The following is a 10388-nucleotide window of genomic DNA, read 5'->3' as shown; positions in this document are numbered from 1 at the left end:
TGTAATTTGGGAGACACAGATTCAAGTAGAAACTTGACTTCGAAGGAAGACAAAGAGGAGGCAGACCTGTAAAGGTGAAAGTTTATGAGAGCAGATCTCATTTAAGTCCTCCATGCAAAACAGGGATTGAATCTAGGTTAACTGGGATTGGTTGTGTTAGTGTGTAAATGAGGGATTGAAATTCTTAAACTGCATTGGCTCCTGTCCAAGGGAAGAATGTGACCCATTCAGGTGTCATGGTGAAGAGGAAGTTGAGTCCAAGCCGAGGGCTTGTAGCTGGCAAGAAGTTCGTGATTCCTCTAATGAAGGCTTGCATAAATTCCTCCTCCCTTATGGCCTCCCAGCCCAATTTTCAAAGAGACTCTCTTAGCTAGGCTTGCTTGCTCCATTTTGAAATCTCCTTTTACAACGTTTACGTGATCACTTGGGGTACTATCCATCAAAAAGCTTAGGAATCTCTTCTCCAGGATTTGGGGGCCCTGAGAGACCCAGTGCACTCACTTCCCAATCTCTGTAATTTCATATCCTGCATCAATGGTCCCTTTACCAGCAGATACAGCTGCTGTGATAAGCAGTCCGGATATCCTGTTTCTTTTTTTCTTTTTTCTTTTTTTTTTTTAAGATTTATTTATTCATTTGACAGACAGAGATCACAAGTAGGCAGAGAGAGAAAGAGAGAAGCAGGCTCCCTGCTGAGCAGAGAGCCCAATGCGGGGCTAGATCCCAGGACCCTGAGATCCCAGGACCCTGAGATCATGACCTGAGCTGAAAGAAGAGGCCTTAACCCATTGAGCCACACAGGCACCTCTAGATATCCTGTTTCTTTAGCCTTATCTTCAAAAGCCTCTGGGATTTCCAGGGGACAGACGAGAAGGGGATTTTGGTGGCTACTTTCATTTTCTATTTTCTATACTAAGTGCCTCCTGGACTACTCCCCAGTTCATAGCAACTCCCCATTTCTGGAAATAACTCCTAAAATACAGAAGTAGGTTCTAGTGAGGTATAACTTGAATGAAAGAGAAACAGACTCTAAAATCCTTGAATCTGAGCTACATTTAATGAAAATTCCAGAGAGAAGGCCCAGGAACTCCTGGCAGAGGGTCCAGGAACTCTCATGCCTGCTGTGACTTTACCCTTTCTTTTAAAGTTCTCATCTCCCTGTTTTGTGTGGCCTGCTAAGCTCTTTACCACCTCAAGGCCTTTGCTGATGCTGTTGCTGGGTTGCCATTTCCTGAGAAAATTCTTCTTCCTATCCTTTGTATTCCTGATTCCATTTAATTCTTCACAACTCAAAGGTAGGTGACTTCCTCTGAGAAGATTCCCTTGACCACCCTATTTCTTTTTCTTTTTTCTTTTTTTTTTCTTTTCTATTTCTTTTCTTTTCTTTCTTTGCTCTAATTCCTCCACTACACTGTACGCCCCACAAGAGCTGGATCATGTTTGTCTTGTTCACTGCTCTATCTCCAAAGAGATGCATAGTGCATGGATTATAGGTGTTCGATAAAATACTTACTGATGAAAGATATAAGAAATTGTTCTACTTTCTCAACTCAGGAGTTTCTTCTTTGGGTTCTTGCAGAAACTTAATCCTTCCAATAAATTCTTTTTTTGGCTTATGCTAACCAAAGAGTGTTTCTGTTGCTTGCAATCCCAAATACCTTAACCAGTGTACTGAGGACAGCACCCTTTGCTATCCCCAGGAAATCAACCCTTATAGAAAATCCATGAAGTCGCCATCCCCTCTACAAGAAGACACAGAAGGAGTGCTCCATTCTCACCTTAATAAAGATGGTAGATTGCATTGAATATTCAGTCAATGCCATCACATTCATTGTTGACAAAGGAAGTCAGTGACAGAACAGATGAATATTTCGTGGTTCATGGTTGTGGATGGTGGTGAATCTAGGCAGAAAGCTGGTCTATATTAACAACAGCAGACCCTAGCAATCCTCCCACACCATCTCTGATACCAGCTTTTATTATGCACTTCGTAATAACCCCTATTGGATTTTACAGTTAAGATGATCTAAAAAATAGTAATTTACTCAATGGATAAGTGTATTTAACATAAACTTTTTTTTCTTCAGTATACCCATTGAAGAGTGTTTTTGTATTTGTATAAACAAAGATACACATACATTTTCTTTATTAGGGACAATGGTGCAGATACTGTATGTCTTTGATTCTAAGATGTTCATTGTTTTATATTAACTGTTTCCAAAATTAAGATGTAATTTACAACCTGTGAATACATTTAATGATGCCTTTCTAATGCCCAAAGAATGTACTATTAAATATATTCTGAGTCCTCTATTTGAAGGTGCTTGTAATATCTTAGGATATTTCATTCCTCTGCCATAGTCAGCAAGTTTATAGCCTATTAACACGTGTTTAAACACCAGGTTTGTTCCTGATTATACTAAGCCTGTGATGAACCCATTGTAAACTTGATCACAACCTCCCTAATTTATCTATTTTTTTCTAGTTCAGGTATTTAATAGCTAGAAAGTTGTTTTTGTTTGTTTTTTTTTTTAATGAAAGTAAACTAGTACAAATTGGGTAACTTAAGAGAGGGTGGTGGTGAGAGATGTTGAAGTTTGGGGGGATTAACCTACCAGAATTTGAGTGATTTGTGGACAAAATAAGGAAAACTGCCAGAAAGTTTACTTACGTGTTAGATCGAGAAGAAAAGCAGTCACTGCAATTCATTCCAACACTGCAGTTTCAGAATGGCTGTCTCTGGAGAACCTAGGAAGAGAAGAAGAGACAGGGGCAAGTTACCACTTATGTCAAATAATTTTGTGCTGCCTAATTTTTAAAATAATTGTGGGAATGCACCATTTTCATAATTAAACAGTGATTTACCACAGATTTGGGCAACTCTGTACATGCAAGTCAGATCTAATCTCACAATCTCCCTTGTCCAACTCCAAGCCTAAATGCCGGTGAGACTCCTAATCCTTTCTGATTGCTTCCGAGAAGACAAGCCCAGGGCTCTGCATTCTCATTGGCCAGGGTGCTTCTCTATGAGCAAGCCCCTTCTCTCCCATTGGTTGTTTTCCACAATCTTTTGAGTGTTTGAAGGCCCACTCTCCATCTCTCCATTTACCATTGCCCTTTCTCCATATCTGCTGCCACCAGTACTTCCCACCAGCAGATGTCAGTTTCTCCCAGACACCAGACTCTTTCCCCTCTGCAATGTCCATTTCCAGCTTCCCTCTGGCACCATTGTTTCCTGACCCAGCCCTATGAACTTTTTCTCTTGTCTTCGCCCTCATCACCTAGCCATGGAAGGACTCTTACTTCGAAGTGCCAAAGTTCCAGCTGTCAATGGCCAGCAAGTTAACCAGATGTCCATGGCTGCAGAAAGAAACAAAGGGTCACATTCAAGTGACATCTCTGTGAGTCTTCAGGATACAGACATTGTGGAAAGTGACCATTGCTCCCTCGTTCTCCACTGGAAATGGGCAGCTCCCAGGTACGATCTCTAAAGTCCCACATGACAAGTTCTCTTCCCCATCTGCCCACATTAATGTTTATACCATAGCTTACCAGACATAGCTTACCAGACATAGCTTATCAGACATCTATGGCTCCTTTTCAGGAAGAAACTATCTGCAAAGGGCTTTGTCTTCCAGAATCTTATGATATTTGAGAATGAATTAGGGACCAAACTTGGGATCTCCATTCTACTTCTGTCTCCCATTCAGTATGGATTCAGTTTCCCAGGCCATTCTTTCAGGTCTCAGAACTGAGGACACAGGACATCACCATCATTACATTCATAGGGAGAAGTCTTGTCATTTATGTCATTTATGCCAGTGAGGGCATATCTCGGGGGTGTGCACAGATGTGAATCTGCATCTGTAGGGAAGAACTTGGCTGGTTCCAGTGGATACTGGGGCCAGTCGACGAAGTAGCACACTGGCTTGTAGGCTGGGCCTGCAAGAAGAAAAGCAGCTGCCACTGTAGTGTAAGTCTCTATTGTCAGCATCACTTGCTGATGACCTCTGCAAGGGGAAGGGCTACCTCAGAGCTAGCTTGGCATGATCCCAGGAGTTACTATTATGTTCCTATCCCACGCCTATAGGACAACTTGTTAAACAGTCATGACACTTTTTTTTTTTCAACAGAATCTGAGCAAGGCCTAAGCACCTTTTATGACTCAAAGAGCTTTAAAAATCAACAAGAAACAACACATAGAATAAAATCAATTTGCTGTCACAGAAGTAAGTAGCCAGGATAATTATGTTTCTTATATAAATAACTTCACAGACTGTTCAAGTTCATTATCAATAAAACCTTTTGTAGATGGCATATGATGGCATTGGTGCTTTGTGTAAAGACTTTACACACATTTTTTTGCTTAAATTTTAATTCCTACAGTGGTTCTATGAGGGAAATATTATCTCATTTTTATATGAGGCTTGGAAAAACTTATCAAAACTGAAAAATTAAAATTTAATACCATTTACTCATCCCCAAATATTTACACAAATATTTACTGTGCATGTACTATTCCCAGACAGTCTTACTCCAAAGCTCATGCACTCCTCACTCTCCTCTCCTGAGTCCCCCAGTCTGGACCTTAGTCTTGTCCCATAGCCATAGACCAACACCTAGGTATCATGAAGAAGGTGAGGTTTGAGGGGAGAAAAGACAACACCAAAACAAGTATAGACTGCTAGTGATAGAAATTGCACCAGTGTTGACATCAGAACATACGGATAAGTCCTGATACTGAGTAATGAAGGACAAGTCGCTTCCCCTCTCTGTGTCTTAGTTTTTTCATCTGTCAGTTAGGCATTTTGGATTTGATGGGCTTTGTTCTCTGCCAGCTCTGATATTCTGGACTCCAGAAAAATGGCTGTTGGCTTCTGGTTCTAGTCCTGACTTCATCATGGAAGGAGAAGGGAATGCAGCTGAGTTGGAAGAAAGGGAAGGAAAAAGGAGTAAGTTTCAGGAAGATTGATATTATTCCTGACCAAGGTGCCCCTGCAGCAGAAAAGTCACACCTGAAAAAACAAAAACAAGAGGAGGAGCAAGATGGCAGAGGGGTAGGAGTCTTAAATTTCAACAGATCCCAGGAGTTCAGCTAGATAGATATCAAACCATTCTGAACAGCTACAAACTGAATAGGAGATCAAAGAGAAGAAGAGCAGCAATTCTAGGAACAGAAAAGTGACCACTTTCCAGATGATAGGACATGCAGAGAAGTGAATCTGAGGTAATATATGGGAAGAGAGACCACAGGGGAAGGGGCTGGCTCTTGGCAAGTGATAGAGCAATGGAGCACAGAATCGAATCTTTAAGAAGTCCGCTCCGTGGAGGATTGTCGCTCTGGAGGCTAAGTGGAGGGTGGAGCCCTCATGGGGACAGTGTGCTTGGGCCACTGCTCTTCCAGCAGGAACCCCACAAGCGGCAGATCTGGGAAGACTCACCTTACTCCTCTGGGAGGAGCAGCAAGGCAGGAATCTGCTGGTTTTGGAGACCCCAAACAGGGCCATGCACCAGAGATAGAAATGCTTGGTCACAGGCTGGGTGAGCTCTGGGTGTGGCTGGAGACCAGGGAATCAGGAGGGATTGACTGCTTTTCTCTGAGGTTACACTGAGGAGTGGGGCCCTGACCTCTCTGCTCCTTTGGGCAGGAGATCGGGAGGCCGCCATTTTCATTCCCCTCCTCTGAAGCTCTATGGACAACATTCAGGAAACAAAAGCTCCTGAGACCAAAACTGTGAAGATTACTTAGCCTGGCCCCTGGCAAGGGTGGTGCAATTCCACCTCTGGCAAAGGCATTTGAGAATCACTGCAGCAGGCCCCTCTTCCAGAATATTAGCAAGAATATCCAGCCAATAAAATTAACAAGTCAGGAAATGACAGATGCTGGCGAGGATGCGGAGAAAGGGGAACCCTCCTACACTGTTGGTGGGAATGCAAGCTGGTGCAACCACTCTGGAAAACAGCATGGAGTTTCCTCAAAATGTTGAAAATAGAACTACCCTATGACCCGCAATTGCACTACTGGGTATTTACCCAAAAGTTACAAACATAGTGATCTGAAGGGGCACGTGCACCCGAATGTTTATAGCAGCGATGTCTACAATAGCCAAACTATGGAAAAAACCTAGATGTCCATCCACAGATGAATGGATAAAGAAGATGTGGTATATATACACAATGGAATACTATGCAGCCATCAAAAGAAATGAAATCTTGCCATTTGCAATGACGTGGATGGAACTAGAGGGTATCATGCTTAGCAAAATAAGTCAATTGGAGAAAGACAGCTATCATAATGATCTCCCTGATATGAGGAAGCGGAGATGCAACATGGGGATGTTAAGGGGGTAGGAGAAGAATAAGTGAAACAAGATGGGATTGGGAGGGAGACAAACCATAAGTGACTCTTAATCTCACAAAACAAACTGAGCGTTGCTGGGGGGAGGGGAGGTTGGGAGAGGGGGGTGGGGTTATGGACATTGGGGAGGGTATGTGCTATGGTGAGTGCTGTGAAGTGTGTAAACCTGGCGATTCACAGACCTGTACCCCTGGGGATAAAAATATATTATAGGTTTATAAAAAATAAAAAATTTTTAAAAAAAAGAATATCCAGCCAAGACCAAGTTCACAAATCAATGAGAACTGCAGAACTCCAGAGTCAGGGGAAAGTAACACAGAATCCCTGCCTTTTTCCCCATGATTCTTAGTCATTCAAAGTTAAATTTTTTAAGTTTATTTTTTCTTATTCTATTATTTCAGTTTTTCCTCTTTCCTATTTTAACCTTTTTAAACTATTTTATCTTATCAATATCTTTTTAAAAAATCTTTTAAAATTTTCCTTGTTATAGTCATATTCCATCCCTTCATTGTATTTAACTTAATTTTTGGTATACATATAGGTTTTTCTTTCTTTGAAATTTTGGAATACAGGTTCTTCTAACAGATCAAAATATACCCTAAATCTAGTGCATGGCTTTGTTCTAGTCTCCAGCCTGATCACATTCTCTCCTCCTTTTTATTTTCTTTTTTTCAACCAGCTTCTTATCAATACCTTTTTTAGAATCTTTTTAAATTTTCATCTTTACAGCCATATTCCATCTCTTCATCGTATTTACCCTTTTTTAAAAGACTTATTTGTCAGGGAGAGGGAGAAAGAGAGAGCACACAAATGGGCAAAGTGGCAAGCAGAAGCAGAGAGAGAAGAAGTCTACCCACCGAGCAAGGAACCCAATGTGGGACTTGATTCCAGGACCCTGGGATCATGACCTGAGCCAAAGGCAGTGGCTTAACTGACTGAGCCACCGAGGCATCCCTATCCTTATTTTATATATAAATAAGTTATTCTTTCTTTTTTTAAATTTAATTTAATTTATTTGTGTGTGTGTGTGTTCCAAAGTTATTCTTTCTTTAAAATTTTGGGAGGTAGTTTCTTCTAATAGACCAAATATACCCAAAATCAAGTGACTGGCTCTGTTCTATTCACCAGTCTAATAAATATTTTCTTTCCTCCTTTCTTCTCCCCCCAGTTTCACGTCTCTTCCAATTTGGTTAGTGTTTATTTTTCTGTGATTGTTGCTACACTTTTAGTATTTTGTTCTCTCATTCATCATTTCTTATCTGGATAAAATGAAAAGTTGGAAAAACTCAAGATTTAAAAAAAAAGAGAGAATAAGAGGTAGTACTGACAGCTGGGGACCTAATCAATACAGACATTCATAAAATGTCAGAACTAGAATTCAGAATGATGATTATCAAGGTGCTAGCTAGGCTCAAAAAGGCATAGGAGATACTAGAAAATCCCTTTCTGGAGAAATAAAATCCCTTTCTGGAGAAATAAAAGAACTAAAATATAACCAAGTTGAAATCATAAGAGCTATTAATGAGGCGCAATTAAAAAAAATGGATGTTCTTACTGCTAGGATAAATGAAGCAGAAGAGAGATTTAGTGATATAGAAGACCAAATGATGGAGAATAAAGAAGCTGAGAAAAAGAGAGATAAACAGCTAACTACTGGACCATGAGGGGAGAATTTGAGAGCTAAGTGATACCATAAGACAAAACAATATTAGAATAATTGGGATTCCAGAAGAAGACAAAAGAGAGATAGGGGCAGAAGGTATATTGGAGTAAATTATAGTAGAGAATTTCCCTAATATCGCAAAGAGAACAAACATCAAAATCTAGGAGGCACAGAGAAGCCCCCCTCAAAATTAATAAAAAATAGGTCCACACCCCATCATCTAATACTAAAACTTACAAGTCTTAGTGACAAAGAGAAAATCTTGAAAGCAGCTCGAGACAAGAGGTCTATAACATACAATGGTAGAAATATTAGATTGGCAGCAAACCTATCCACAGAGACCTGGCAGGCCAGAAAGGACTAGCATGATATATTCAGAGCACTGAATGAGAAAAATATGCATCCAAGAATACTATATCCTGGTAGGCTGTCACTGAAAATAGAAGGAGAGATAAAAAAAAAAAAAACTTCCAGGGCAAAAAAAAAATCTAAAAGAATTTGCAAACACCAAACCAGCCCTCCAGGAAATATTGAAAGGGGTCTTCTAAGCAAAGAGAGAGCCTAAAAGTAACAGACCAGAAAGGAACAGAGACAATATACAGTAGCAGTCACCTTACAGGCAATCCAATGGCTCTTAATTCATATCCTTCAATCCAGCAGAGGCTTATCTTTGCTAGCAAGCAGCTAGAAGATGGCCGCACTCTTTCTGATTACAACATCCATAAAGAGTCCACTCTGCACCTGGTCCTGAGCCTGAGAGGTGGCATGCAGATCTTCGTGAAGACCCTGACCGGCAAGACCATCACCCTGGAGGTGGAACCCAGTGACACCATCGAAAATGTGAAGACCAAGATCCAATCAAAGAAGGCATCCCCCCTGACCAGCAGAGGCTTATCTTTGCTGGCAAGCAGCTGGAAGATGGCCGCACTCTTTCTGATTACAACATCCATAAAGAGTCCACTCTGCACCTGGTCCTGCACCTGAGAGGTGGCATGCAGATCTTTGTGAAGACCCTGACCGGCAAGACCATCACCCTGGAGTTGGAGCCTAGTGACACCATCGAAAATGTAAAGGCCAAGATCCAAGATAAAGAGGGCATCCCTTCTGACCAGCAGAGGCTTATCATTGCCGGCAAGCAGCTAGAAGATGGCCGCACTCTTTCTGATTACAACATCCAGAAAGAGTCAACTCTCCACCTGGTTCTCCGTCTGAGGGGTGGATGTTAATTCTTCAGTTTTGAATTCATAGTGCCCAATGATGGCATTGCTCTGCACTATAGCCATTTTGCCCCAATTTAAGTTTAGAAATTACCAGTTTCAGTAATAACTAAGTCCCTGGTTTTCTCAATAGCTGTTCAAAATGTTAATAAAAGTTTTGTTGCATGGTAGCATAAAAAAAAATTACATTACCCTGAATGTAAATGGGCTAAATGCCCCAATCAAAAGACACAGGGAATCAGAATGGATAAAAAAAAAAATAAGAACCATCAATATGTTGTCTACAAGAAACTCATTTTAGACCCAAATACACTGCCAGATTTAAAGTGAGGGGGTAGAACACAATTACCATGCTATTGGACGTCAAAAGAAAGCTGGGGTGGCAATCCTTATATCAGAAAAATTAGATTTTAAGCCAAAGACCATAATAAGAGATGAGGAAGGACACTATATCATATGTAAGGGGTCTGTCCAACAAGAAAATCTAACAATTTTAAATATCTAACATGGGAGCAGCCAACTATATAAACCAATTAATAAAATCAAAGAAACACATCAACAATAATACAATAATAGTAGGGGACTTTAACACCCCACTCACTGAAATGGACAGATCATCTGAACAAAAGGTCAACAAGGAATTAAAGGCTTTAAATGACACACTGGACCATCACAGATATATTCAGAACATTCCATTCCAAAGCAACAGAATACACATTCTTCTTGAGGGCACATAGAACATTCTCCAGAATAGGTCACATCCTGGGTCTCAAATCAGGTCTCAACTGGTACCAAAAGACAGGGATCATTTCCTGCATATTTTCAGACCACAATGCTCTGAAATGAAAACTCAATCACAAGAGAAAAGTTGGAAAGGACTCAAATACATGGAGGCTAAAGAGCATCCTACTAAAGAATGAATGGGGGCAGAGGACATGAACAGACATTTCTGCAAAGAAGACATCCAGATGGCCAACAGACACATGAAAAAGTGCTCCACATCACTTGGCATCAGGGAAATACAAATCAAAACCACAATGAGATATCACCTCACACCAGTCAGAATGGCTAAAATTAACAAGTCAGGAAATGACAGATGCTGGCAAGGATGTGGAGAAAGGGGAACCCTCCTACACTGTTGGTGGGAATG

General features: G+C 40.8%; 1 pseudogene; it reads left to right on the top strand.

Moving 5' to 3' along the window:
* The first annotated feature begins 8690 nt into the window (after window positions 1-8690).
* On the top strand, window positions 8691-9421 carry LOC125098441 (polyubiquitin-like; annotated as a pseudogene).
* The last annotated feature ends 967 nt before the right edge of the window (window positions 9422-10388 follow it).

Source organism: Lutra lutra, chromosome 4 (genome assembly GCF_902655055.1).
Source record: "Lutra lutra chromosome 4, mLutLut1.2, whole genome shotgun sequence".
Lineage (NCBI taxonomy): Eukaryota > Metazoa > Chordata > Mammalia > Carnivora > Mustelidae > Lutra > Lutra lutra.
The sequence above is the reverse complement of the archived record's forward strand: the minus strand, read 5'-3'. Positions and strand labels throughout refer to the sequence as shown.